Source organism: Scatophagus argus, chromosome 19 (assembly GCF_020382885.2).
Source record: "Scatophagus argus isolate fScaArg1 chromosome 19, fScaArg1.pri, whole genome shotgun sequence".
NCBI classification, from domain to species: Eukaryota; Metazoa; Chordata; class Actinopteri; family Scatophagidae; genus Scatophagus; species Scatophagus argus.
Window position 1 is genome coordinate 1,860,626 of NC_058511.1, and position 27,919 is coordinate 1,888,544.

The following is a 27,919-nucleotide window of genomic DNA, read 5'->3' on the forward strand; positions in this document are numbered from 1 at the left end:
CTCTATCCAAATACTGCGGCGACCCGTAATTTGTGCCAGTTCAAACAGTTTGACATTCACGTTTACTCTGCACTCTGGACCACAAATTTGCAACAAAACTTCAGCAAACAAACAACTTGCACCACATTTTTCTGGCGAATCGCTAAACTATTGGAACTATTGTTTGATTTCATCGCCTGTTCCTGCAGTTCGTTGAGAGCAAGTATTTTGTTGATGAAAGTCAACGAAGCCTCGACCTCCGAAACCCGCGAGCATTTACCCGACTGGGCGAGACAGCTGCATCAATATCAGACTGGAGACAGAAACACGGGGGGGTGAGGGAGGAGAGATGGCCATGAAAGTGAGGGATGGAGGGAGAGGGAAAGAAGAGGTCAGCGAGGTTCTATTTTTATCTTTCCGGAGTCGTGTCTCAGCTTGAATGGAGGCAAAGAAGCAAAGAAGGATTGTGTTGAAAGACACATACAGGCAAATTATTTCATAACCTTGGCACACAGCAGGCTGCTGAAAGCCAGCGATGTGTGTGTGCGTGAGTGCGTGAGTGTGTGATCATGAAGCATTAAGCCATCATCACAGCCTCACTCTGACTTCCCCCCCGAGAGCTCGAAACACATGTCCTCAGTCCAGCATGATTTGTTTATTCATGATATCTTTTCATAATTTGGCTCATACCACTCGCACTGCCTTTGTACTCGCTGAGTAATGTTTATATTACTCTGTGTGTGTGTGTGTGTGTGTGTGTGTGTGTGTGTGTGTGTGTGTGTGTGTGTGTGTGTGTGTGTGTGTGTGTGTGTGCAGGCTTGTTAGGGCAGGTAACATATTCGTTTACATCCTCCCTGCGTACTTTTTTGGTCCACCAACCGCACTCTCTGTGTCAAACCAAAATCATCCCAGGATCCCAGATACTTTGACTGATGGTAATTTAACTCCCTGGAATGTGTGTGTGTGTGTGTGTGTGTGTGTGTCTTACAGCTGACTTATAGTTCCATTTCTGGTTGTGGTCATACTGAAATTCCGTCCTCTCCTGCTGCTCCGACTACTTAGATTCAAGGAATTCTTATTTTTCTTTTACAGGATCATGGATACAACAGGAAACCACACAGAAACCAGTTAAGCCAGTTCAGGAACCAGCTGGTCATACTCTAGTGAGGAACATCACCCAAGATACTTGTGTGAGACCAGTTTAACCAGCTGTGCTGCAGCTAGTTTTTAAGGTTAAAACGTATGTCCAATGCTGGACAGGCAAGAAACCAGCAGCTCAGTTACCAAACCTGCTGCATGTCCTTCACAGTAAAACGAAAATGCCAGAAATACCATAGAAACCAGTGTAACCAGGTCTACAAGCAGTAGGGAAACTGGAATAGTCATGTCGACGATATGTTCTGTGGTGATGATGACGATAAATCGGCTGAGGAAGCAGCTCTTTGACTTCAGCTACAGACATCGTTTGGCAGCAGCAGCTCAGCAACACACTGCAGAGTAATGAAGCATCATGGAAACCAGTCGGACCAGTTCAGCAACAAGTTATTCGGTAAATATTTAGATACTGGTCTTCAGCACACACAGAAATCAGGCTAACATTAGATCTTGACTGGTCAGCATCTGAATCCCAGACTCCTGACGACTTTTCCCCTCCTGCTGTGCAGTCACAAGGCATCGGGAATTCAGGGCTGATTAATCTGAGCATCACAGCATGGCGTGCAGGATACTGTGATTACTACTACGGCCGCCCATCTTGAGCCGGGGTCCGCTCCGAGGTTTCTGTCTTCTAAAAGGCAGTTTTTCCTCGCCACTGTCGCCAAGCGCTTGTTCAAGGGGAATGTTGGGCTCTCCGTATTACAGTTTAATTAAAGAGTTTGGTCTAGACCTGCTCTAATTGGAAAGTGTCATAAGGTATCTTTTGTTGTGAGTTGGTGCCATATAAATAAACTGAATTGAATTGAATTGAACGCTGTAGGACAGCCGTATATTTTCTACGGGCTTTGTACTCTGACTCGATCTGGTCCTCTGGAACGAGTGCATTTATGCCGTTTTGAAATTCAACAGTAAATGTTAAATATGTACTGAGTGGAAAATACTGCAAAGGTGTACTGAGACCATCCAAAGGTAAAGCACACAACTTAAGACGCACACAGAACACGTGAATAAAGACTCAGCTTTTTGCCTTTTCGAAACACTCTTGGCCCAAAGTTCTGTTTCTGTCTGCTGTTTCTGAGCCTCACACACTTCGTCACACACACAGCAGCCATGTTTCTCAAGCCCATCCGGTAAGAACCTCCGAGGACTGATTTCAGCAGAACATCTTGAATGTGGTTAATGCAGTTTGCAGGGAGGGCTTACCTGTTGGTCTGCACGTGCTCAGTGTGGCTTCAGCAGGAGTCCTGACAGAAAGTGCTGCTCACGGGGCCACCCTGCAAGGAAACACACACGGGAATGACCATGAGTGTGTGTGCGTGTTGTGATTTTTAAACTCTTAACTCTGCTGGTTGATACAAACAAACGCTTTGCAGCCCCAGTCAAGCTGCCGGTCGTTCCAAAGATCCAGAAACGACAGCGAAGTCGGGCTGAATTTTGGGGAAAACAAACGACAAAAACTTGTTCATCTTGTGCCTGAGTGCTTTTGTTTGTTTGTTTGTAGTTTGTGTGTGCTGTGTCACGTGTGTGTAGCTGCCTGTTTCTCTTTCTGTGTGTGCGTGTGTGTGTGTGTGAATAGGTGAGGAAGTCCAGTCACTATCAACCATTAAGGCAGGAAATAAACAGGATGTGATGGAGGAAGTGATCACTGGAGGCATGAAGCGCAAACCCCTCCCTCTCTTTTTACTATCACACACACACACACACATTCAAAAACACACACAAAAAACTTCTGTGGCGGGGAAAAAATGAGATAAAGAAAGAGTAAGAACAGAGAGAAAGAGAGGAGGAAGGGAGGGGTGAGAGAGGACGGGCAGAATGTGAGAAAGAGAAGGAAGGAGGAAAAAGATGAGAGTAAAGGAAAGCAGAGGCAGTGAGTGGAGAAGCAAGAGGTGGAGGAAAAGAGGAGGCAGAGGGGGAGGAAAAGAGATCAGAAAGGAGGTGAAGAGGGAGAACCTGGAAGATGGAGACAGGAAGACGAGAGAGCGAGACAGAAAGAAGAGGAGAAGGTAAAGGAGGCAGAAGGGGGAGGACGGGAGAGCAAGTGATACGGAGAGGAGGTAGAGAGAAAGGGGGAGGAAAAGATAAAAGAAAAGGAGAGAGTAACAAAGTGAGAGCGAGAGAGAGAGAGAGGACTGAGGGGAAGGAGGAGGGAGGGGGAGGAGGAGGGGAGACAGAAAAGAGGAGGAAGGAGGGTGAGGCAAAAAGGAGAGAGGAGAAATCTCACAGGCAGGAAAGTTCCTTCAGTTCATCTGACTTGTCGTCTCTCAGCCACACGGTTTAAAATGTGGTGAAGAACGGAAACGCACACACACATACACACACACACACACACACATGAACACACACACAAACACACACATACACACAAATACACACAAATACCAGCAATGTAATGGATGGAAAACATCAAAACACACAGCGACAGGAGAGAAGTGGACAGTCACATGTGCCACACACACACACACGCACACACAGACACACACACACACACACACACACACACACACACACACACACACACAGTGGGATGGCTGTTTTGAGATCAGATTTTTCCGAGTCGTCCTCTTGCTCTGGTCTGCCAGGACGAAGGCAGGGAAAAACTATGACACTGTTTTTCTGTTTCATGTCTGTCAAAACACATACAGGCACACACACACACACACACACACACACAGGCACACACAGATGGCGAGGCTGACGTGTGTGTGTGTGTTTCCATCTGTCTGAACTGAGCTTTTCCAAAGAGGAAAATGAAGCTGCGCTGGATCTTTTTTATTGGACGTCTTCTAACAACATGATCACACTTAATCTACAACGCAGCTCCTCTGCATGTTTTACCCATAATCCCGTTCTACTGAGCCCCTGGGTCGTGAGTCCGCGACTCAGACGAGCTGACTTGAAACTGATCAATACTTGCTCTCAATGCCACAGCTGCTGCTGCTGCAGTGTAGGTGAAAGTCGTTCATTTTCCAGACTGATGCAAATCTCAAAAAAAAAATCCGAACTGTCAAAATGACGAGAAATCACCTTTTCGTCTCATGTCTGTCATGTGACCTTTGACACACAAAACATAAAAGACAAAATAACAAATCTGAGCAAATCTTTGAAGGTGTCATCTCACCTCCACTTACATTCATTATCATGTAACCACAAAGTGGATGGAGGCGTCCGTGGGGAGGGTGGATCAAGTCGTCTTAATCAGGTTAGGATCATTAGTGTGAATGTAAACATTATGGAAGTCTAATGAAGCTGATGTAAGCTGTGTGTCACCGCAGGCTTTAAAGGGCAAGCCCGCCAATTACTGCATTTGCTTGCTTACATTTTGTAACGGCTCACCAAGCGAAGGGTTTTCACAGCTTCTGCCTTTGCACAACTTTGATGCACTCAGGCAATCTTAAGACATCGGAGTCAGCAAGAAAAATGTGGTTCAAGCATTTTACGAAATTAGTTGTTTAAGTGACACAGAGACACACTGAGCCTTTGAATTTCCGAGTGTTGCTGTGGGCCTCAGGTGTGGAGAGAAGCCTTTTGCTCAGCGGCATCTCAAAAGCAGCTGCCTCAAAAAAGATTTTCACATTTACTCTCACACTCACACACACTCACTTTTTCTGGCCCAATTTAAAAACCTGAAAAACATGTAGCAGGCGACACATTCATCACACGAGTATGGAAAGAGTGAGGAGAGAGCAATGAAAGGAAAAAGTCAGCGGACAGAGACGGGATGACATGCAACAAGGACACACGTTGGACTCAAATGCACAACATCTGGAATACAAGGCTGCAGGGCGGGAAATTAACCACCAGCCAAACTCTGGCGACTGGTGGCTGCGACTGGTAGGCTCGTTTCCTGGGTCCAGTTTGGGCCGGGAACCGACATCATTTTGGAGTTTGATTCAGTTCTCGGTAGCCTACGTACGGGTGCCAAAATGAGGAAGGAAGCAAGTGAAAGGCTGAGAGATAAAAGCTTCAGCCTCCCTCCCGTCGTTCCTGACGGTCTGCTCAGCGTGCCAGCCAATAAAAGAAGGTGAAAAACAACTTTTAAAGAAACGTGACTTTGTGAAGCCAAGGGATTAAATCCGACTGATCGAATCGCTGCCCTTCAAAGCATTTTCCTACCTTCCTTCCAAAGCCGAGTATGGAGAGATCGAGGTAGAGATGAGACACAAAAGGGCAAAGGAGAATAAAAGAGGTGTGGAATATTCCTCTGCTGGTTTTCCATGCAAACTGGGAAGTAAAAAGGCCTCTGGGTGAGGAAAAATTCATATTCTATTCTCATCTCTTCCCTTTTCTCTACAGCGAACTTACAGCCACCTTCCATTTGTTATTTCTGTTTGTATCCTGTTACTGCTTCTCATCACCCGATTCTTTCCGGCTGCGTCCCTCTTTTATAATATTAAAACAATCAACCAACCAGGCAACCAGGCAAACAACCACAAAGCAACAATCTGCCACAGAACAAGCAGCTCGAGGCAGCAGCTAATGCAAAGTCTGCAGCTCACAAACCATTCAGCAGGGCTTTAAAAGCAACATGTCTGCTGCTAACCTGACGCCGTGACCATCCACTTCAAACAAATTCAGTTCAGTTCAAATGGTGGACAAACAAAGTTTACAGACAACAAACTGACTCCTAACTTTTGCTTGCAAGTTGTCTCCATGTGTGCCTTCACATGCTTCTGTTCAATGATGCCAGTTATGAAAAACTATATCCAATCGATCAGTCAATTCAAACCTAAAACTGAAAAACATTAATTCAACATTCGGTAACAGTAAACATCTGAAGATCTCTTCAAAGCAAATTCAAACTCTGACACCAATCAAAACTCCCAAAGTGACTTTAGGTTCACAGCAGGTGTGAGACAACAAACAAACCATCCAGAAATCCAAGAAAGTCAGAAAACTAAACTTCAACACACATGCTGATTTAATCACTTAAATGATCCACCCTGCAGTAACAACATTCTCTTATACTGTTGACCAATCAGCACCAACCACAGTTTAGGTTTAATAAGAGCCAACGTACTAAACAACCTCAACCAATCACCAAACGTCCTCAGTCCTCAGCCATTCAGACATCCATCCAATCAAATCCAAGCATCTCTGGTGGATGGGCCAAACAAATGGAGGACTTTGGAGTAAAGTTCTTAAAACGAACCAAATTGTGAATGTAGGTCACATGACTACGAGAAAGGAGGTCACATGATGAAGGTCACCTGACTGTTTCACGCCATCCCATGAGACCACTGACAACCAGAGCAAAACACAAACACAACATCATCCAGTGACAGGTCACGTGTCTAAAACATGCACAAACTCTGATGATTAAAATCAGCTAGAAACTGGAACACTGACACATTTCAGTGCTGTGAGGGACATTTGGGATTTTTATGGAAGTGCTGCACTGCACAGTGAAGGAAAGGGGAAGGAAAATGCCCAGCTTTTATTCCACTGTTAAGCTGCTCGTTATGGAGCCAGACACCACACACACACACACACACACACACACGCATGCACGAACACATACACGCGCAACACAAACACACATGCACGCACGCACACACACACACAGACCACAGAGGAATTTCCTAGTTTCATATAAAACTGATAATGGGATGTGTCCCAGCGGGAGTGGAAAATCAGAGGTGACTTACGAGCCTCCACATTCCAACCTCACACACACACACACAGCTCTTTCCTCGATCACACACACTCAAACGCACGAACACACTTACTTTTACACCTCTGGGAAAAGAAGGAGAAAGACGGAGAGACCGAAAAAGTTTGGCCGGGAGAAAACAGTTAACGCTCTCTAAGTTTCCATGTCTTCGCAGCGCCGGGCCTCTCGAACGTTTTTCTTTCGCTTTGGAGTGCATTTCTGAACATGTTGCTGCAATGTGTAATGCAGTTAGAGTTGGATTTATGGTGAAAAGAGGATAATGACAGGAGGAGAAAAGAGAGCAGAGGACAGGAGAGTCCCTGGGCAGGAAAAGACAAGAAGGAATAAGAATACAAGCAGAGAACAGATACAAACCAGGGAAGAAATGACAAGACAACAAGGAAGAGGAAAACAAGAGGTAGTGGAAGGAGAGAAAGAGAAGTAGTGAGGAAGGGAAGAAGAGGAGGCGAATGGAGAGGTGGGGTGGAGGAAAGAGAGAAAGATGACAGGTACAGGAGGAGGACGTGAAGGGAAAGCATGAGAAGAAAGATGAAAACAAAAAGAGGAAAATGTGTGACCACGATAAGCAACATTCTCTCCACACTTTCACTCTTTCTCTCATCTCCCTCCATCACTCATCGTTCTTCTTCTTCTCTCTTTCTAACCCTCCCTCCCTTTTTCCTACACGACCCTCCCACGGTGAAATATTCCTCTGTCACTCAATCATGTCTTTCAGCATCTCTCATCCCTGCATCCTTTTCTCCACGGCTCAGTCGTTCCCTCAACATCCCTCCATTCCTGCTTCCATCTGCAGCCCTCCTTGCTTACATCTTTTTTCCTGTCTGTCTCCATCTGTCCATCCCACTCTCCCATCATCCCTCCATCACAGAGCTGTGCTTGCCAGGCGACCAGAGGCTATGATATGCTGCCACAACCTGCTGTGTGTGTGTGTGTGTGTGTGTGTGTGTGTGTGTGGTCCTGGCAGCTTTTGCAGCACAGAAGGTATAAGGGGCTTATACCTGCAGAGAGAGAGAGAGAGAGAGAGAGAGAGAGAGAGAGAGAGAGAGAGAGAGAGAGAGATGAATGCGGTGTGTGTCGTAAAACTGGACGTCAAGGTGATACAACCACCTGTCCTGCTCGAGCATGTGCATTTGTGCAAGCGTGCGTGCGTGTGTGTGTGTGTGTTAAGAGGAAGTCGGCTTGTGTTTGGTAACATGAGTTTTGTGGTTGAGTTACTACACACACGCAGACACAGAAGAAGCGCAAATAGGTCAGACGCTTGGACAGACAGACAGACAGACAGACAGACAGACAGACAGACAGGAGGAAGGAAATGGAAGAAAAAGGCACAAACAGAAAATAAGTTTAACTGAAGGGTAACTTAAAACTCTAATCTGCTTTCCTGTTACTAAATTATGCACACTGTGGCTTTGTTATACTCAGTGGGAGATTTAAAGGTGGTGTTAAGGTGCACACTGGACCTGGTCTGGACCAGACCCCGTCCTGTAGGCGATTAACTGTTGACGGAGCGTTTCTGTCTTCACCTGTGCAGCATTTGCAGCCTTTACGCCACAGTCGGCCAGGAAACTCACAGACCAATTGCACGCTTTATAAATCATCTGACTCAGCCAATCAAACGTGCGCATGGAGCCAGCGAGTGAAATGGATCCACACACGGGGGAGAGACGAGACGAGAGACAACAGTGCGAGAAATGAGTCAGAGAGGACTCATTTCACATGGCGTGCTGTAAAAGCAGACAGTGAAAACAGATCTTTTAATCAAGAGTGGACAGACTTTTCCATGTGCACGAGCGCTCCAAAGTCCCACACCGAACACACCGCGTGCGTCTTCTGACCAACAACACTCGAATCTGAGCCGACGACACAGAAAGCAACAATATTTTACACAGAACTGAACCACAGCACAAGTCAAACATCGTGATGTTCTCTAACTGGACCTCGCTGAACCTTCTGTGGGTTTCGTCTCGGATCGCCTGCTGGTTAGACTCTCAGCTGAATCTGGTCTTGATCTACCAAATCAGATCCACCAACAGATGTCACATTCATTTCAGTCTGGACCGGGCTGGACTTTCCATATACGAACGGGGACGTTTCAATGTGCTGTTGGCTCAGGAAAAAACAAGATGAATAAAATACAAAGATTTGATCTGGTTTTATTGGTTGAACGTTTCACTTGTCAAGCGAGTTGCTGAGATCTGGCACTGCATCAATATCACTTGTCAAATGATAAGTAAAGTGTGAATTAGTGCCAGAAACATGAGCAATCAGAGAATCAGGCAGATTCTGAAATCCCTCCGGTTAACCAAAGTTATCTGGATAAGAAAATGAAATCAGCTGTAAAACTGTTACCCATCATAAACATCTGTGGCAGCTCGCAGACCGACTTTCCAACTTCGACTAATTTCACTAGCAAGTTGTGTGCAGTTTTTTTCTGCACCCTGAGGGATCATCACACCTCAGGTGCACTCAGACAAAGTGCTTTAGATCATTTGGATAAAGCTTTTCATCTTTTGCAAAAGGGCATCCATTTTGCCAACACGCCAACCGCTTCATCTGTTTGTTCAAAACAGTCAACATGTCACTTCCTGTGCAGCAGAGAAACTTTCCTGAGAAACAGCCGCCGGACAGACTTTACCAAGCAACAGCAACACAACAGTGTGATGCTGCCTGTGAGGGCTTAGCTGTCTGCGCACCATCATTTTCATACTGTACGCAAATGAACAGCGAGCTGCCTGGAAGCAGGGAAAAGCGCCACAGAACACACTTCTCTGGAAAGTTGTTATCAGCAGTGTAAAGCTTTTTTGGAGTTAATGGGGCTGAAACGTGAAGCAGACGTCGCTTTCGAATGCATTTTCCTCCCGCTTCAGTGTTTGGGAGCTTTCGCTCGCTCTTCACGAGACACAACGGCATCGTCTCTGAAAGGTCGTTTAAATGAGCAGGGATGTCTCTGCTGAAATGAAGCGATCAACTGTGGCCTCACACACACACACACACACACACACACACACGTGCACAGTGAAAGCACACGTGCACATACCAGGGCAGAAGCAGCACACTTCACTGTCTGAGAATTTGTGAATGGAAAAATGGTTTAACACACTTGGCGGAGCAGCAGGACTTCCTACGCTTCCTTCTAAGAGGAGTGAAGGAACCGATTCCTGTCTGTCTGTCAATCTGTCTGTCTGCTGGATGTATTCGTATATTGGCCCTATCAGTCTGTCTCGCTGTTTGCCTGTCTTTTTCCACTTGTCTGCCTGTCTTCCTGTCTGTTTTGTTTTGTCTGCCTGTCTTTCTCTATTTGTTTACCTGTCTGTCTGAACATCAACTTGTCTGTCTGCCTGCCTCTGTTTTTGTTTGACTCTCTGTCTGTCTTCGTGCTTCCAAATCTGTCTGCCTGACAGCCCGTCTTATGTTTGTGTCTGTCTGTCACTTTATTTGTCTATCCGGCTACAGTATTTACCTCTTTCTGTGTGTCTGTCAAATCCGGACTGACTTCCACTACGAAATATTAAAGGTTTAGATAACTTAAAAATACACGAGAATATCAATCACAAATGATCTGAAGCTGGACCAGGCAAATTTCAAAATAAAAGCATGTCCAAAGGTCAGACGTTTTGCTGCTGACACGTTTTAGAGAGAAAGGAGCAGGTAGGAAGTGACAACGTGAGGAGCAAAGAAGAAAGGACAAAAAAGGCAAACTAAAGAAGGTAAAAATGGGATCTGAGAAGAGAAAGAAACTACAAAAATAAAAAAAGACGACAAGAAAAGTCTCTCAAGGTCACTAAGCAGCAATCACACTTCTTTTCTCTGACAGACAAATGGCTGTTTGTGTGTGTGTGTGTGTGTTGTAAAGCAACTTGTTATACAAGGGAGGTCCCAGCAGTGAAGTCGACACACACGCTCAGACTTCACCTGTTTTCTTGTGAATCCCTGTCCTCCAGGCTCAAAACAACCAACACCCTGTGTGTCTGTGCGTGTGTGTACGTGCGTGTGTGTGCGCGCGCCTGTCAGTGGCACCCCTCGGTTAATGAAGGGAACTGACACCACTGTGTGAGACAGTCAGCTGCCCAGTGTGAGTGTGTGTGTCCATTTTCAACAGCACCCTGGGAGAGAGAAGAGGGTGATGACGGAAGATTGTTTGATAGACAGATAGACAGACAGATAGACAGAACAGAGAGAGAAAGAGAGCGGAAGTGAATTTCCGATTAAGGAGCTTATGTCACAACCACCTTTGTCCCACACAAACACACACACGCAATTACCACATGCTGTCATTCACGGCTGCTGCATCGCCACGACAACAGTGGATGAGGACATCCCCCCTGCTTGGTTTGCAACACACACACACACGCACAAACACACACACATAAGTACACACAAACACACGGACAGGAAGAAGAGAATCATCACAAAGAATAAGATCAAAACTCCACACAAAAGTACAGATAGATAGATTATGAACCAACCTGGCCAGCTCTCCCTCTCTATTACCGACAGCATTCCTCCTCTGTGTTCACACTCCCTCCTTCCATCGCCACGGTAACAGACACACCGACCGACCGGCCTACCCTCTCACACACACTTTCTCTCTCTCTCTGTCTCTCTCACTGTCACACACACACACACACACGCACACGCATGCACACACACACACGCTCTCAAGTTTAAATTCCCATAATGTCCAGCTGGTCAGCAGACGCCCATTCATCCATCCATCCGTCCGCTCCTCTGTCCGTCCGTCACTCTGTGTGTTTACATCTGAGCGCGCTCACTCGTTCACTGGGCAGGCCTGTGTGTGTGTGTGTGTGTGTGTGTGAGTGAGTCTGTCGGAAGGTGTATGTGTGTCTCTGTGTGTGTGTGCGTGTGTGTGTGTGTAGCCGAGTGGGAGCCCTAGAGAAACACTCCTCTTGCCACAGGAGTAAAGCCCAGGCGTGACGCAGAGCCAGAAATAGAAGGAGGGGCCACGGCTGGGGGGGATGTGAGGGCCAACACATGCGGCACTTTTGCAAGGACATGCATGCACACACATTCTCTCTTTTTACTGTGTACAAACACACAACACATACAGGAAGAACACAAATCACGCATGTTGCGGGGATTTTGAGAACTCTGACAAAGTGAGTCTGATATGTGTGTGCGCGTGTGTGTATTAAGTGCACATAATGCGTGTTTGTTTATTCTTAAACTGCTGTATATTCAACAAACAAACAAATGCATGGACAAATCACAAATGCCAGAGACTCTGAACAAGAGCGAAAATTTCCAGCCGACCCCAAACTTCATGACTGACAAAACAAAACCCCAAAATGCATTGTGTATGGACAGAGACACGTCCACAAACAGGGGGTTAGTGTGGAACTTGTTGCACTCTTAATGCACGATACGATCGATGCCAGGTGAAAACATCGATCTGCATCATCGTTTTTAAGTCATGCTTTTATTTTGAAAGTCTGGGTCACTGTTTCAGTCTCCTCCCTGAACATTCACACGGAGCAACTATCTATCGGACTTATCTGGTCCAAGACAGTCACATGACCTCAGCCCAGGTGAAAAAGACCCTGAGACAAGCAGGAAGCAGGAGAGTCCCGTCTGAGGTCTCTGGCTCAGAGGCTTCAGAAGGATGCAAAAGGACCAAACAACACGTAACTGTAGGTCCTCTAAAATCTGCATTCACGTACGGAAAGAGCCACAGGTTTCCATACACTGTTCATCTAATGTGGATGTAAACACAGTCAAAACAAAGCGGAAATCAACCAACACGAGTCAATAACAACAAATGTCTTGCTGTCCTGCTGCAGACGACAGAGAGGAGATCAGCATCTCCCCCCTGCTGCCTTTACAGTCAATAACACGACGAAACCACAGCTCGCATCGCGATGTGCTGCGCTGTTGTTGCAGCATATGTTGCTCGTCTTATCGGACTGTGGCATCCTGTTGTGCTCGATTTAGGTCAACCTCTCAGGTTGTTTTCCAGGTGTCAGGTTTCCCTTCAAGGTCGCTCACAAAACATTTGCAGAGCCGCTTTTATTACATTTTATATCTTGTATTGTTTACATCCATGCTTACTCTTCCTCTTTCTTTTCATGGCAGGACTGTGTGTCATGTCCTTGTGTGTGTGTGTGTGTGTGTGTGTGTGTGTGTGCGCGCACCAGACAAACCTCCACAGCCGGGGTTTATTTATAGATAATGTACTGTATAATGCATGTACGATATGAAACCACGAAAACACACATAACCAGAATATACACACTTGTGGTATAACATATTCATTTCATGTGAATCATGCATTCATGCATGCACAGCGGGCCAACCTCAGGTCAGTGTTGGTGTGTACTCACTGTGTGTGCGTGAGTATTTATTGTGTGTTTGCATGTGTCACACAGTGCAGCATATTTGCAAACCTCAGCACTATGCAGGCTTCACTTGGTTAAACACTGATGTATATATGCTATGAATTATGTATTGCCACACACACACACACGCACACACACACCATGTTTTCATAACTTCTGGGGACAGATACACTATATAGACGAAAGTATCCAGACAGGCTCTTCATGGGGCTCTTTTTCAGGGGTTGGGCTCAGCCCCTTGGTCAGGTCAGGTGACCCAATACATTTGTCCATATAGTGTATATATTAGGACACATATAAGTATCATAGATAGGCTATACATTGATTTCCTGCAACCTAATCTTAAAGTCTCCACCCAATGATTTACTTTGTGCTGACTTGCATTTTGTCCCCACAATCTGACTGTAAACAATTGTTGTCCCCACACTGTGACTAATACACATCTAATTTCTCTCTCTCTCACACACACACATAGCTGTATAAATTATGTGCATGTGTCCACAGTTGACACAGCGGGCGTGTTTGCCTTAAAATGATTTAGATTAATGCTTATAATTGTGCAAACAATGAATGGTTTTGTAACCCAGAGACAACATATGGACACACATGCATCCTGTAACTGGGCCAGATGGATGTCTGTTCTCTCTCTCTCCTAAGCATTAACTGGACATTTATAATTCAGTGCTTTATTGTTGACTATAAGCTTCCGCACAGGCTGCCTCACACACGCACGGCGTAGCGGCCGCTGCCGCCGCTAACGGAACAGCTGTGGAGCCGAGCTGTGGCTCTCTGCGTATCCGAGCAGCGAGAGTGCAGCTTACATAAAGACTTGATCATATCTGGATTGCTCTCGGCCTGAAAATATATAATCCTCCTTGTTAGGATGATGACGGAGCGGGAGACACGAAGAGGAGACACGGAAAGGAAAGGAAGATGAGACCAGAGTCTGCATCACTTGAACGCATCGTCTTTTTAAGATGCTCTCATTAGCATTAAGATTCAGCAGCTACAGCTCGCGCAGGGCTCCGACAACCTAATGATGTAAGGTCCTGCTGTGTTCAAGTCATGCTGGGAAACGGGAATAATTCAAAAATATCTCGCTGATACAATCCCCCTGCACGGGATCCTTAACAAGTGAAATGAGACATAAACCACCTCTGGAGGCTTCACAGCTCATTTCAAATTAGCTAAATCTTTAATTTAAGGATTGGACTTGAGGTGAGAAACTGGTCAGTGAGGCAGTTAACAACACACTCAACAAATCCCAGGATCAATGAATTGTGAGCTTTAACAAAGTAAGAGAGAGTAAGAAGGTGAGGTGGGTGAGACTGACGGATGTGTAGTTCAGGTTAAGACCGAGCATGTAGAGCGTGACGTGTTTGGATCCCGTAATCAAGCGGCTGAATGGAGGCCGTTTGTCTTTTGAGGCCGTTACAAGCCCCTCGCTCACTCTTCTGCTTTGTTAATGGGGAATATTAATTTCCTGTATTCCATCTTTACTGCATTAATATTTGATGATTAAATATGGCTGGAAGCGTCTCATCCTCGTCTCGGTCTTTGTCTCTCTGTCGCTTTAGTTTCTGTCTCCTTTTTGTCTTGGCCTTGTGCTTCAGTGTCTTTTACTTCATTCTTTCTTTGTCTGTTTTATTCAGTCAGTCTCTGCCCTTGAAACTGCGTTCTTTTCTTCCATCTTAACTCTCCTTCACTGCTTTTTATCCCTTCTCCTTTCTGTTTCTATATCACAGTCTTTCACCAAATACTTCTCTCTTGGTCAGTGTTTGTCCCCGTCCCTCCGTCCTCCTCGTCTAAGCCCAGTCCACTCGGGTTGTTTGCCAACAAGATCCACAGATCCGGGTTCAGTTTTGACACACTGGATATCATCCAGCAGTTGTGGGTGAATTTAGTCCGTGAGAAATTTTGTAAGGGACATGACAAGAAAATGCAGATTTATATGGACAAAAGTATCCAGACACTCCTCTTTATGGACCTGTTCCTCAGGGTTTGGGCTCGGCCCCTGACTTCCAGTGAAGGGAAATCTTAATGCTTCAGCATACCAAGACATTTTGGACAATGCTATGCTTCCAACTTTGTGGCAACAGTTTGTTGAAGGCCCTTTTCTATCCCAGCATGACTGTGCCCCAGTGCACAAAGCAAAGCTCCATAAAGACATGGTTGGATGAGTTTGGTGTGGAAGAACTTGACTGCTGTCTGTGTTTCCAATGTATGTGTATATCCATCCAATGTCATTAAAGTCCCTGTTGCCTCAATACATTTGTCCATATGGTGTACCTTAAATTTGTTCTTAAGTAGAGTACTTGAGTAAATGTACTCGCATGTGTAAGGATTATATGTTAAACTACAAGCTGTGGTCCCTCTCTCCTGTACTCGCTTCTCTTTTTTCTTGTCTCTCTTTCCTTATCATCACACAGTCGACAAGCACGTACTCATACACACATAAATGTACACACACACACACACACACACGTACCTGCACGCAAGCGACCGAGAACGTGCCCTCATGCGGTGTTACACACACAAAGCACAAACATATTCATACACACACTTAAAATGCATGGGTGCACACACACACACACACACACACACACACACACACCTGGGAGTGCCTGCGAGCATGCCCATGCACTAACACACACACCTGTACAGACAACAGAGAGCAGCCAGCAGCTTTGGAAGTGGAGCAGAGAAAATGTGAGGGTTGTTCTTTCCACAGCAGAGTTTCCCCTGCAGCAGCCGAGCACTCTGGGAAACAAAACCTTAAGCTGAAAAAGCTCGTTCAAAAACCAGACCCCTCGACATACAGACATACGACAGCTGGCTCCATCTCAGGGTTTCTATTGACGAATGAGCACATGAAATCATGTCCTTTATGTTGACACATTTCTGACCAGTACTGTGATTGTTAAGTAAAGTCGGGTCTAAAGGCCAAGGACTTCACTCGTTTTGTGTTCTTTCATCAAGCCAATAAAGCTTCACTGAAATGAGCTGAGAGACAAAGAGAGAGAGACAGAGAGGGAGACAGAGAGAGAGAGAGAGAGACAAAGAGAGAGAGACAGAGAGAGAGAGACAGAGAGGGAGACAGAGAGAGAGAGAGAGAGAGAGAGAGAGAGAGAGACAAAGAGAGAGAGGGAGAGAGAGAGAGAGAGAGAGAGAGAGACAGAGAGAGAGAGAGACAAAGAGAGAGAGAGAGAGACAGAGAGAGACAAAGAGAGAGAGGGAGAGGGACCACTTTAGCCTCTGAGCCACAGGGGGACCCAGTCGAGTGTTATGCAACCAAGCCATGCCAACACACACACACACACACACACACACACACACACACACACACACACACACACACACACACACACACACACACACACATATGCCAGCTGTCCATGATTCCAGCAGTGAAAACTATCTGTCTACTTTCCTCTCCTTGCCTCCCTCTTTTTCTTCCTTTGTTTCCTAATCAGACTCTGTCGTTTTGTCAACGCTTCTCCACTTCATGGCCAAAACTATGTGGACACGCCCGTCTTGTTTTTCATGCTCTGGACGCGGCCCCTTAGCTCCAATGATATTTTAGACAGTATTCCTGGTTTTCCCAGTATGGTGTGGACTTCACTGGCCAGCAGAGCCCTGATCTAAACCCTGTTCACCACGTCTGGGACTCACTGGAGCTGTGAGCCAGACCAGACGGCTCATCATCAGCGTGGAGCCTCACAGATGCTCTTCAGGCTCCATGTGAGCAAAGTTCCTGAACTGACATCTTGTGTAAAGTCTTCCCAGGAGTGCACTCACGAGGCATCACATTAATACTAATGGTTTCAGATCATTATAACGGTGTAATGCAGAGTGTCCGCAGACTTTTGTCCATGTCTCTCTCTCTCTCTCTCTCTTCACCCTCAGCCCTCACTTCACACCCTCTCTCACCGTGTCACTCCACAGGGTTTCATGTTGCCAATGGCACCTGTTGCCCCCTGGGGGTGGTACAATGCACACACACACACACACACACCCACACACACACACACACACTTGACTCCACTTCCTTGAAAAGGCGATGTTCATTACATGAAGTTCTGTGTATTGGGGGCTTCCCACTCATAACAAGTCACAGACAGACAGACAGACGGACAGACACACACACACACACACACACACACACACGCACACACACTCATATGCCTGCAAGCTTCCCACCAGGCCAAGTGAAGTGCAAGTACAAACCCTCGAGTTGACTGATTAAAGAGACGGCTGTCCGCCTCTCAAACACACACACACACACGCACACACAGCAGTGGCTGGCTGCACAGGTACAGCTAACAACAGTGGCTGACGTTAGCTCTTAAAGGTCACCATAAACTTGATCACTGATTACAAGAACAGTGCTAACTCCAAACTTCTGTTCATTAAAGTTAACGAGTCAAACCTCAAAACACAAAGGTTATCCTCCACTTTAATTTCAGAAAACCGACACGATTCAGAGACTCAAAGAGGTTTGTTGTAATATACACAGTATCAACTAGTATGAACAGGAACGGAGCTCGTGAGCCAGGCCTTTTCAACTCCATATTAATGTCTACGTATTTAGAATGAGATGTCATTAAAGTCCCTGTTGGTGTGAGGATCAGCTGTCCCAATACTTTTGTACAGAAAGTGTCCCTCTGGCAGCCATATATGGGCAAGCATTTTGAGCCTCTAATGCCAGGGCAAAACTTTCAAAAACTATTTTCACCTCATGCAGTATTAACCTGCAGCTTTAAACCATGAAAATCAGCTACGTGAGAGTTTGCATCCAGTATGTTTGAACCGCTGAAGCTAACCCACCCGTCTGTTCGTCTCCCTGCTTGTATTTCTGTCCGTCTGCTCAGCTGTTTGTCTCTCTGTGTCTCTTCCAGCCCAGGCTCACCCCACAAAGCTCAAATTATTCGGGGCTGTCCCCACGGACGTCCCAGCTATGCGTCCCAGAGACATCAGGGCAAGCATACTATGCCAACACACACACACACCCACAGGATCTATGATACACAGCAGTGTGTCAGGGTTAGGAGAAGGACTGTCAATCACAGCTGACTGAGACAAACTAACCCACCGGCCTAAATCTGCTGGGCACTTTTACTGTTTCACTGGGCCAACTGGCTCAGTCTGTCGAGTAACTTAATCAAATTTGATATTAAAATCCTGATCAGAGTCTCTGTTTTGAACAGAAATCATTTTGGAATGATTACTCTACCCGCCAGTTCATTTCTGTCTCTTCTGAGTAAAATCTTTTTTTTTCCAACATACCCCGCTCTTACACTCAGCTCCAAGTCCCAGCTGCTTTTTTCAGCAAATTGTGAGCGTGAAAACTGCTTTAATCCATTCCAAAGATGAATTTGGGTGTCATTTGCACATTTTAATGCATGCATTTTTGAGCTTTCCGTGTACCTGTGAAAGAGGCGATGAGACAAGTGGAAAAGCAGGAGGAGCATTTTGTTAACTCTGTTTTCAGACAGCAGGAATCACAAGTGAGGAGCCTGCAGCCAGAGAAGCTGCAGAGAAGAAAGTGATCGGCCTTCCTAACTTCCTGCTTTGGACACAGTCAGGCTGATGGATTTCCTCTGCTTCCAGTCTGAGTCTTAGATGTATGACAGAACAAGATACTGGACCAAAAGATGGCATCTTTTCAGCTCAGTAACAATTACAGTTTCCTGCCTTCCAGGTTTACTTCCTTCTACTGACCTCAGATCAAAGGTTCTCCATGAATCCATTAATTAAAGATTCATTGTAAAATGGGTCATAATTGACGAGGTGCCTTGTCAACAGTTTTCTCTTATGTCTCTTGTGCTTTTTGGGTCACAGGGGAATTTTTCACTGCAATACCGCGAGTGACCACTGGGCAAGACTGAAAACAAGGCTGAGGATTACAATCAGTCTCAGCTAAATTAAGATAAAATAAGCTAAGCTATGCTAAGCTATGCTAATTGTCTTCCAGTTCCAACTCCATGCTACACACACAGACATGAGTGCTATCAATGTTCTCATTTGACTCTCAGAAATAAAGAAATAAATCCAACTGTTGAACTATGTCATTAAGGTGACCATGTTTGATTTTTTTACTGTAAAATCAGTCTTAATGTTTCAAGTGTGCAAACTACAATAAATGAATCCAAAAAACTCCACATTTGAAACCAATTCCAAGTTTTATGCCAGCAGAGCTTGTCTTTCATCCTGTAAATGAGCTAAAAACTGACAATAACAATATTTTAGTAAAAAAGTCACAGTAAGAGCAAATGAATGACAGTATGCAACAACAACAGCAAAACTACAATCAGTGTGGAATGTTGAGACATTTAAAGTCATAATTCCAGCTCTGATAAAGCCTAAAAATAAAGTCGCTTTGTCAAACTCGTGAAGATCGGAGAGAAAGAGCTGAACTGCATGTTGCTGAGGAACTCTGGCTCCCTCTTCGCCCTGAGCTGACAGCCAGACAAGCTGCCAGGCTGGCTCTGCATGTGCTTATGTCAGTCAGTCAGCCAGCGGTTCGTTAACTAATTAGTGAGCTCGTTTATCTCATTAGGCTCTGATTGATCTGCCAGCTGATGGACTGGCAACCGAGTGCCCCTGTTTGTGTGTGTGTGTGTGTGTGTGTGTCTGTTGTACGTCAGACAGGGCGGGCTAATCGATATTAACAACACAGGGAAGAGTTTAACTGTTATGCAACCTTGTTATCTGGCAGCGAGTGTGTGTGTGTGAGGGGGGGCTTCCAGTGTTACACCAATGTCACCAGTAGGTCAGCCTTCCTGTTGGCGGCAGGAAATTAGCAAAGTGTGTGACAACCTGCCAAACACACACACAGTAACGAGATAGTTTGTGTGTTTTGTGTACTGAGTAAATTATGTACTCAAAGGGCCAGTCCTCCCCAAAATCAAAACATATTCTATTTTTTAAACATATTTTTTGCTGCAGTGCTGGTTATCCACCCAGACTGCCTTGGTGTGAATTTCAGAGATATTAGCTGCAGAGAGGTGTGCCTTCTTTTCAATATAATGGAACAAAATGATGATGACGATGATGATGATGTAAGTTAACTCTACTGGGAATAAAACTTTACAGGAGAACACACATCACAGTACAGTACATCACATACGGATGTTTGACTAAAGTGACCTTTGGTGGATTCTTCTTACATATTTTTGTGTTTTGTAGTTGATTATTTTGGGGTTTTTTTCCATTTCAGCAGCTCCTGTTTGGCAGGATCCAACCTCGCTATGACTTTACTTCCCCTTCGGGAAATTAAAGGAGGACAAAACAAACAAATAAAGGAGTTCTAGTCAGACGCTGACGAGTCACCCTCTGCTTCCCGACAAAAAAACCAAAACAAAACAGGTTGTTTACTGTCAGAACTGGGACTTGGGATCCAGGCACCTGGAAAACTTGTCGGGAAATCATCATTAAGGTAGCGTGAGAATGCTATTTTATTTCAGCCGTTATTCATCCAAGGGAAATTTGCACACATTCCCACCCAAGAGCTGCCCAGTATAACCACAGCTGTGCACTGCCAACAGTCTGCTGGGGCAGACTGGGAGTTGAACCGACAGCCTCGGAGCGCCAAAAAACAAAAAATAAATCCTAAAACTTAAGTGTCAGCCAATAAATAGAAATGATTAAAATCCACATAACAAAAAATGTAAACTCCAATAAATTCATGTGGAGAAATAAATTTGTTTTTAATTTATTTTTATATTATTAATCAATTAGTCATTAATTAATGAAACACTTTGTCACCATTTGAGTGACACTTGTGGGCCTCCATATTAAATAAATACAGAAATTTGACTGAATTCCAATTTTCTGTATCACCAGAGCCCGTGTTCATGTGTATTGTGCTGCTATATCTGATATTTCCCACATGACCTGAAGGCAGCAAGACATCTTTTTGTTGAAATAAAAACAGAGAGAGAGAGTTTAGTCATCGCAGAGAGTCGTGAAAGTGAAAGAGAACACTGCAAGAAGCTCATCTGAACAGTAATATCTGTTATCACTCGGTATGAATTCCTTAAAGCAGCTGTGGCTCGGTAAAATGAGCAGACATTTATTGGTAGCTGCGTCTAAAATGAAACGTATGCAGTAACGTGAGTGGACACACGCCGTTTGATGAAACGCACTGATGAGGTAAATCCAGGTAAAACACATTAACCTTCGTTGATTCCCGTTATGGAGGAAACGGGGAGAAAAGACAAGTAGACGAGTTATAAGTTTTAAACTGTCACATACACACACACACACACACACACACACACACACACACGACTGCTGGTTCACCTTTAGCTTTCACTGTGACGTAACAGCTCAGCGAGGGCAAGGAGAGGCCAAAAATCTGGCTTTCCTCCTCCACACACACACACACACACACACACTTCGCAGCTTTCTGCATCACTATTGCACCATTCAGCATCAAATATGCATCAAATTATATAAGGCACTTATGTAACAGACTCTATCCCCTTCCATACCTCAGTGTGTGTGTGCACGCGTGTGTGTGTGTGTGTTTTCATGCTGAGGTCTATGGCTAATGAAGCCATCTTTGCAGGGGCAAAACACAGAAACAGAGGGAGAGGGAGGAGGAGGAGGAGGAGGTGGAGGAGGAGGAGGAGGACAGAGAGAGCTAAATATAACTTCTGGCTCTGAGCAGCATCTGAGAAACAAGAGGAGAGGAGAGGAGAGGAGGAGAGGAAAGAGAGAGGAGAGGAGAGGAGAGGAGAGGAAAGAGAGAGGAGAGGAGGAGAGGAAAGAGAGAGGAGAGGAGAGGAGAGGAAAGAGAGAGGAGAGGAGAGAGGAGAGAGAGAGGGGGGAGAGAGGGGGGAGAGGAGAGAGAGAGGAGAGGAGAGAGAGGGGAGGTGAGGAGAGGAGAGGTGAGGAGAGGAGAGAGAGAGGAGAGGAGAGGAGAGAGAGGGGAGAGCAGAGGAGAGAGAGAGGAGAGAGAGAGGGGAGAGGAGAGGAGAGGAGAGAGAGAGGAGAGAAGGAGAGGAGAGGAGAGAGAGGGGAGAGGAGAGAGAGAGGGGGGAGAGGAGAGAGAGAGGAGAGGAGGAGAGAAGAGGAGAGAGGGGAGAGGAGGAGAGAGGAGGAGAGGATAGGAGAGAGAGAGGGGAGAGGAGAGGATTGAGAAGAGGAGAGAAGAGGAGGAAAGAGGATAGGAGAAGAGAGTAGGAGAGAGGAGAGGAGAGGAGAAGAGATGAGAGGAAAAAGGAGGATGGCCATTAAGAAAATGGAAGAGAAAAGACAAACAGATGGAGAAGCATCATTTCCTTGGAAGCCAAACAGAACTAAACGTTAAAAGTTACAGATCTGTCTTAACTGGTTTCCAACTGTCTACTTCTATTTATATCATTTGTACATCGAGGGAGAGTTCACATTCACTCACATCCACCGAGAGGCTTTCCAGTAACACCACAATCTGCTGTTCCCAATCCTGATCCAAGGTTTCAAACCAGAAACCTCTAAATATTAAGGCTGGTTCTGCTCAAAGCATTTCAGCTAAATCGACACAGTCATCAGCGGCTTGTCCATCGTCGGGGTTGTTTCGTGTGTTTCCACCACCTGAGGGATCACGTAAAGCTTTGGGACACACCTGAAGACGAGTAGGCCTTCAAACACTGGACGAATCACACAAAGGAACTATTTCCACCAACTTTCACAGGCGCTTGAGCCTCTGACAGTCAAGCAAGGCCATGAAGCTCTCGACTGAGTAAATACACCAGACGGCACTCTGAACGAGAACGACAGGTCAGCTGGAGGCAGACGACCTCGCAAATCCAGTGAGAACGCAAGACTGTGTGTCTCGTAGCATCCAATCCTAAAGCAAACCTCGCAGGCGGGAAAGCTTCTTCTTCTTCTTCTCCTTCTTCTTGCCAGAATCTTCCAGCTCAGCTCAGCTCATCAAGCCATAAGCAGCCCTCACTTCAATATTCACACATGCTGCCTAAAAAAACAGCACCCCACGGACAGAAACATAACATATATAGCATAGCGAGCTGCCGCCGCAGCGGCCTCTCTGCCCGACGCTGGAATCCACAGCTCTGACATTTCTGTCCGCCACAAACCGAACGGGAAACCTTTAACAGCCTGCGGTCGGCCTGAGAGAGAGATGGAGATAAATTACAGTGTTTGGTTTGGTGGAGAGAGTGAAAACCAGCTTGGAGTGTGAGTGGGTTCACGTAGAGCCTCCGTATGGATAAATACTGTGTATGTTTCTGCATGTGTGTCAGTGTATCTGCATGTGCACTATGTGGACAAAAGTATCCAGACACTCCTCTTTATGGGCCTGTTTCTCAGGGTCTGGGCGTCCAGTGAAGGGAAATCTTCATTTTGGACAATGTTATGCTTCCAACTTTACTGAAGGTCCTTTTCTACTCCTGACCTCAACCCCATCCAACACCTCTGGGATGAACTGGAACGGAGACTGTGAGCCAGGCCTTTTGGTCCAACATCAGGCCTCACTGTTGTTCTACTGCTGTTCAACATCACAGATGGGCTGGATTAGAAAACAGCAGATTATGTACCTCATCGGAGGGCATACAGAAGACGATAAAAACTGGTTTTAAAAACGTCTTAAACAATAATATTCTGAATCTGGAACGATTGATAAAAGTAGCTAAAGAGTGAACCATCTTGTTTCTTTTCCATCACTGTTGAGAGCTGCACATGTGCAGAACCGATGGGGTCCTGACGTGGCGGTCAGTGACAACACTGCAGTGGTTACGGTGAATAGAGACAGATGGAAACTTTTACATGCCAACGTCCTTAACTTCAACGCACATCATCACAGCATCCTGCCGGAAAAGAAGCGAAAGTTAGCGCGTCCACCCGGGTGTCATGTTTCCATCCCAGCCAACCAGAGTTGGAGCTGATAAAAACCCTGAATGAATGCTGATTGTAGCCTGTCCCACTCAAGACAAAAGCCAGATGTTAGTGGGTTTTCGTCCAGTGTGGAAGAGACAAGACATCCAGCACATGAACCTATCAGTCAGGGCTTTCAATTTCTATCTCAACATTGAGTTTTATGGTAATACGTGTCAAACTAAATTATCCAAAGGCCATTGGCAGGTGACCTAAATATGCCCTAAAATCCTAACTTCTCTCTACATGTCAGTGTATTACAAACTGTGGTACATTTCTGTTGGCAGATAACTGACTAACAGCTTTAACGCTACACCATAACGTGCTTTACTTTCATGCTAACAATCACAGTTTGGAAGGAGCGTCTCCATATTTACATTTTTTTGAAATGAGACTTATCTGAATATATTTGCATAGATATTTCTGGCCCTCGGCTGAGCATCTCTGCGTTTAATATCCAGTGGGAATTAGATAGAGGCAGGACAGGGCGAAATTCACTGCTGACTCTGAGGCAGCCAAACAGGAGATCACACACAGACGGCTGACAGCTGCTTCTGATCCTCCTATGTAGTTTAAGTTAAGAGAGAGGGTCTAATATCACCGAGTTGTCAGCCAAATCCTGTCACCGACACCACTGTGTGTGTGTGTGTCTCAGCATAGAAACACACTTCAGGTACAAAACAAATAACACGTACATCTAAGTGTCTTTTAATTTTCATGTCTCGTCAGTTGAAGGACTGAAAGTTGACGAGAGAGGGAGAGAGAGAGGGAGAGATCGTAGAGCTGACAGCCGAGAGAAAAAGGAGGATCTGTTTTGAATTTTTGGGTTTCTTTTGGCACTTCGCGATGAAAGAGGAGATGAGGAGGAGAGGAGCGGAGAGAGGAAGAAGGAGAGACCTAGAGAAGGAAAAAGGGGGAGAAGAAGAAAGGAAGAATGGATAAAAGCAGGAGTAGAGAAGAAAGGATGGAGGAGGACAAACAAAAGAGGGAAGCGCAAGAACAAGAGGGGGAGAGGAACTGGAGGAGGGAAGGAGTAAGAGGAGACCAGGAGTAAGAGAAAAGAAGAAGAAAGGGATCGAGAAAGAGAGGAGAAGTGGAAGAGAGGAAAGAGGAGAGGAGCAGATCAGAGTGGAGACAAACTGGGTGGAGACGAGTAGAGGCAGGATGAGAACAGAGGAGGAGAGGAGAGAGGGATGAAAGGGAGGGGAGGATTGAATCCAGAGACAGATAGACAGAGCTTTGAAGAGGATGAGGAGGAGGAGGGAAGAGAGAGGGGGATCAGAGTGGGTGAAGGATGAAACAGGAGGCGAAGGGAAAGCGTGGTTGAAAGAAGGGAGACGCAGAAATGGAGGGATGGAGAGACAGCAGAAGAAAGGAAGAGCGATGAAAGGAGTGAGGGAGTCAGAGGATAAGAGGGGGAAAGTTTCAGATGGTTAAAAAAAGAGGAGAAGAAAAGTGAGGGATGCTTTGAGAGAGGCAGAATTCCTCTCACTTTAAGGCAGTCTTTTAAATTTCTGGACTGCAGTCTTTCAAAAATGTGAAAAGTCAAAACCAAAACCAAAATAAATCACATGTATCAGTATCAGATGAAAAAATATAGAAATGAAACGTCTCTGTCCCTCCGTTCAGGCGTAGAACGTAAAAACCGGATGAGTTTCCAAAGTGGACAGACCAAAGCACAGTCCAGCAGTCTGCGGGAAGGCAGGCAGCTCTGTGCTGTATTGCCTGTAATGGACTGTGACACTTTTGCATGAAAAGATTCAGACAAATTTTCACTTAGAGGCAAGGAAGCGAAGGTTCCACACGGAACGCTTTGTACAATCAGGAGCAAGTGAGTGTGAACCACGTGAGAGAGCAATTACTGTTCACAATCTATAAACTGACACCCATTCCTTGGATTTACAACAGTTACAGAGGATGTGTCAAACCAGTCCTGCGGTATAACAAACGTCTCGACTGTGTGTTCAGCAAGTTCCAAACAATCGTCACTTCGCCAGGAACAAAAATCCCTCTGCGGAACTTGACTATGACTGTGTTTATATGGACGCTAAGTTTTTAATCATATTTTAGGATGCTACTTTTAGACAGACAGAAAGCAAACAGAAACCAGGTTATTCAGCTGCTCAGGGTTTCCATAATCACAGCATCAACCGGCTTTCTGTCGTTTAATCCTCAATATCCAGCCACCAGTAATTTTATTTAATTTTGTAAATCATACCTGCACTGTTCATCATCCTTCATCCTACTTTGTCACTAAAGCTGAGGCTGCAGGAAAGGCAGGAATCAGAAACCAGCACAGGGTGTTTATACACCACAGAGTTCTGGTTTCTAACCAGCCACCATGTGGGTTTCTCAAAATCAGGATAGAGGCTTTGAGCCTATATGATGTTTCCTTGGTTGCCTTTAGAGTCCAGTGTCAGTGAGTCAAAGCTGGCTACAACTGCCACACTCAGCAAAGTCCTCCCAGTAACAACCTCGTCTCTGTGAAGTGCCAAAGAGAAACAGGCTTTGATTTCAGCTCAACCATGATGGAATCTGGAGGGTTTATGAGATAAATGGTGCTATGTTGTGTCAACTTACAGAGCAGCGTGCAAGCCTATGACTGAATAACAAGTATGAGGAGAAAATTTCAACAAAACGCCATGCCGGCCGCTTCTTCTTCAGCTTCACATTTGTGGTGGTGCACGGATTGGGAGCTGCCCAGTAAAGCCACAGGCCCCCGGTCCTCTCTCTGAGAGCTGTGAGGAAGGGGCAGGCTTTAGACGTTTCCCCAGCCCCATCCAGGTATTATATCTGAAACATACATCTTAGCACACTTAAACCCTTGTGACTGCAGAAAAGACAGACATAACATAAAAATTCAGCAGGGATGCGTTTTCAGGTTGTGCCAGATTTACTTCCACTCTTTGAAGAGCAAATTCTGAGCCTGCTAGGCTGCTCTCAGCCCTGACTGTCGTTAGCATGTGCTAATCCCTCATAGTATGACTGACGGGAGGCGCATAGTGCTAGCCAGCTGCGCTGCTAGCCTTTAAGCCTTAATACCCTGAGTATGAGTGAGCTAGCGTGGAGCTAATCAGCCTTAATGCCACGCATACGGAGTTAGCTCCAGAGATAGCTAGCTACTGTAGCAGTGGCTAATCCTAGCAGCTACAGGAAGGAGCCCAATCCCTTGTTTTCCTAAATATGTCAATTTTAAAAACTGCAGCACGAGATTAACATAGAAGGAAGAGAATAAAATAAAGCAAAAGAGAGGAGAAATATGTAAGCATCTGCACTGTTAGCACTCAACATGTTATTTGGGAGGGATGCACTTCAGCTTCTGGATAGCATCTAGCTCTTGTTCCTACTGAGGCTGCATGCAATTTCGGTAATTCTCTTTGAACAAAACTGTCTTCCAAATGAACGCAGGCCTATTTGATGTAAAAGATACATGAAGACAAGGCAAGGAGAGCTGAAAAGGAGGGTAAAGGAGAAAAGAGTGGCAGGAGAGAGGAAAAAATGAGAGAGGATAGAGCAATTCCCTAATGATGAAGTACCAGAGTGAGACACTGGCTTTTTAGTGCGTCTTCCTGTGAGAGGACAGGAAATGATGTCATGCTGGTGTGGGCACAGAAATATCTTGGTAGCTCTTATCTTTAAGTGCATGTGTGCGTCTGTGCAAGTGCTTCAAAATGAAGCACCTGCTGCTCTCTTTCTCTCTCTCAGTCTCAATAATCACAGCCTTCAGTCGGACGCCTCCTCCTCTTCCACTTCCTCCTGATCCTCCTCCTTCCGTCCATCACATGGTACAAGACCAAGTGCCAGGGCGCTGACAGGGGCCACAATCTCTCCCTCTCTCCCTCCCTCTGTCTCTCTCTATCATGTGTTTCGGGCAGGAAGC

The 27,919-nt window shown here is 45.6% G+C and overlaps 1 protein-coding gene across 4 annotated transcripts in view; it reads right to left on the minus strand.

Moving 5' to 3' along the window:
- Positions 1–27,919, minus strand: part of hivep2a (HIVEP zinc finger 2a) — a 95,712-nt gene that overhangs the window by 44,706 nt on the left and 23,087 nt on the right. For 3 of the 4 annotated variants that reach the window (XM_046373019.1, XM_046373018.1, XM_046373016.1), the window contains exon 3: positions 2,338–2,408. The gene's annotated coding sequence lies outside the window, so the exon portion shown is untranslated. Of the gene's footprint in view, positions 1–2,337; positions 2,409–11,274; positions 13,892–27,919 lie in introns of those variants that run through there. The other variant, XM_046373017.1, reaches the window with a different exon arrangement.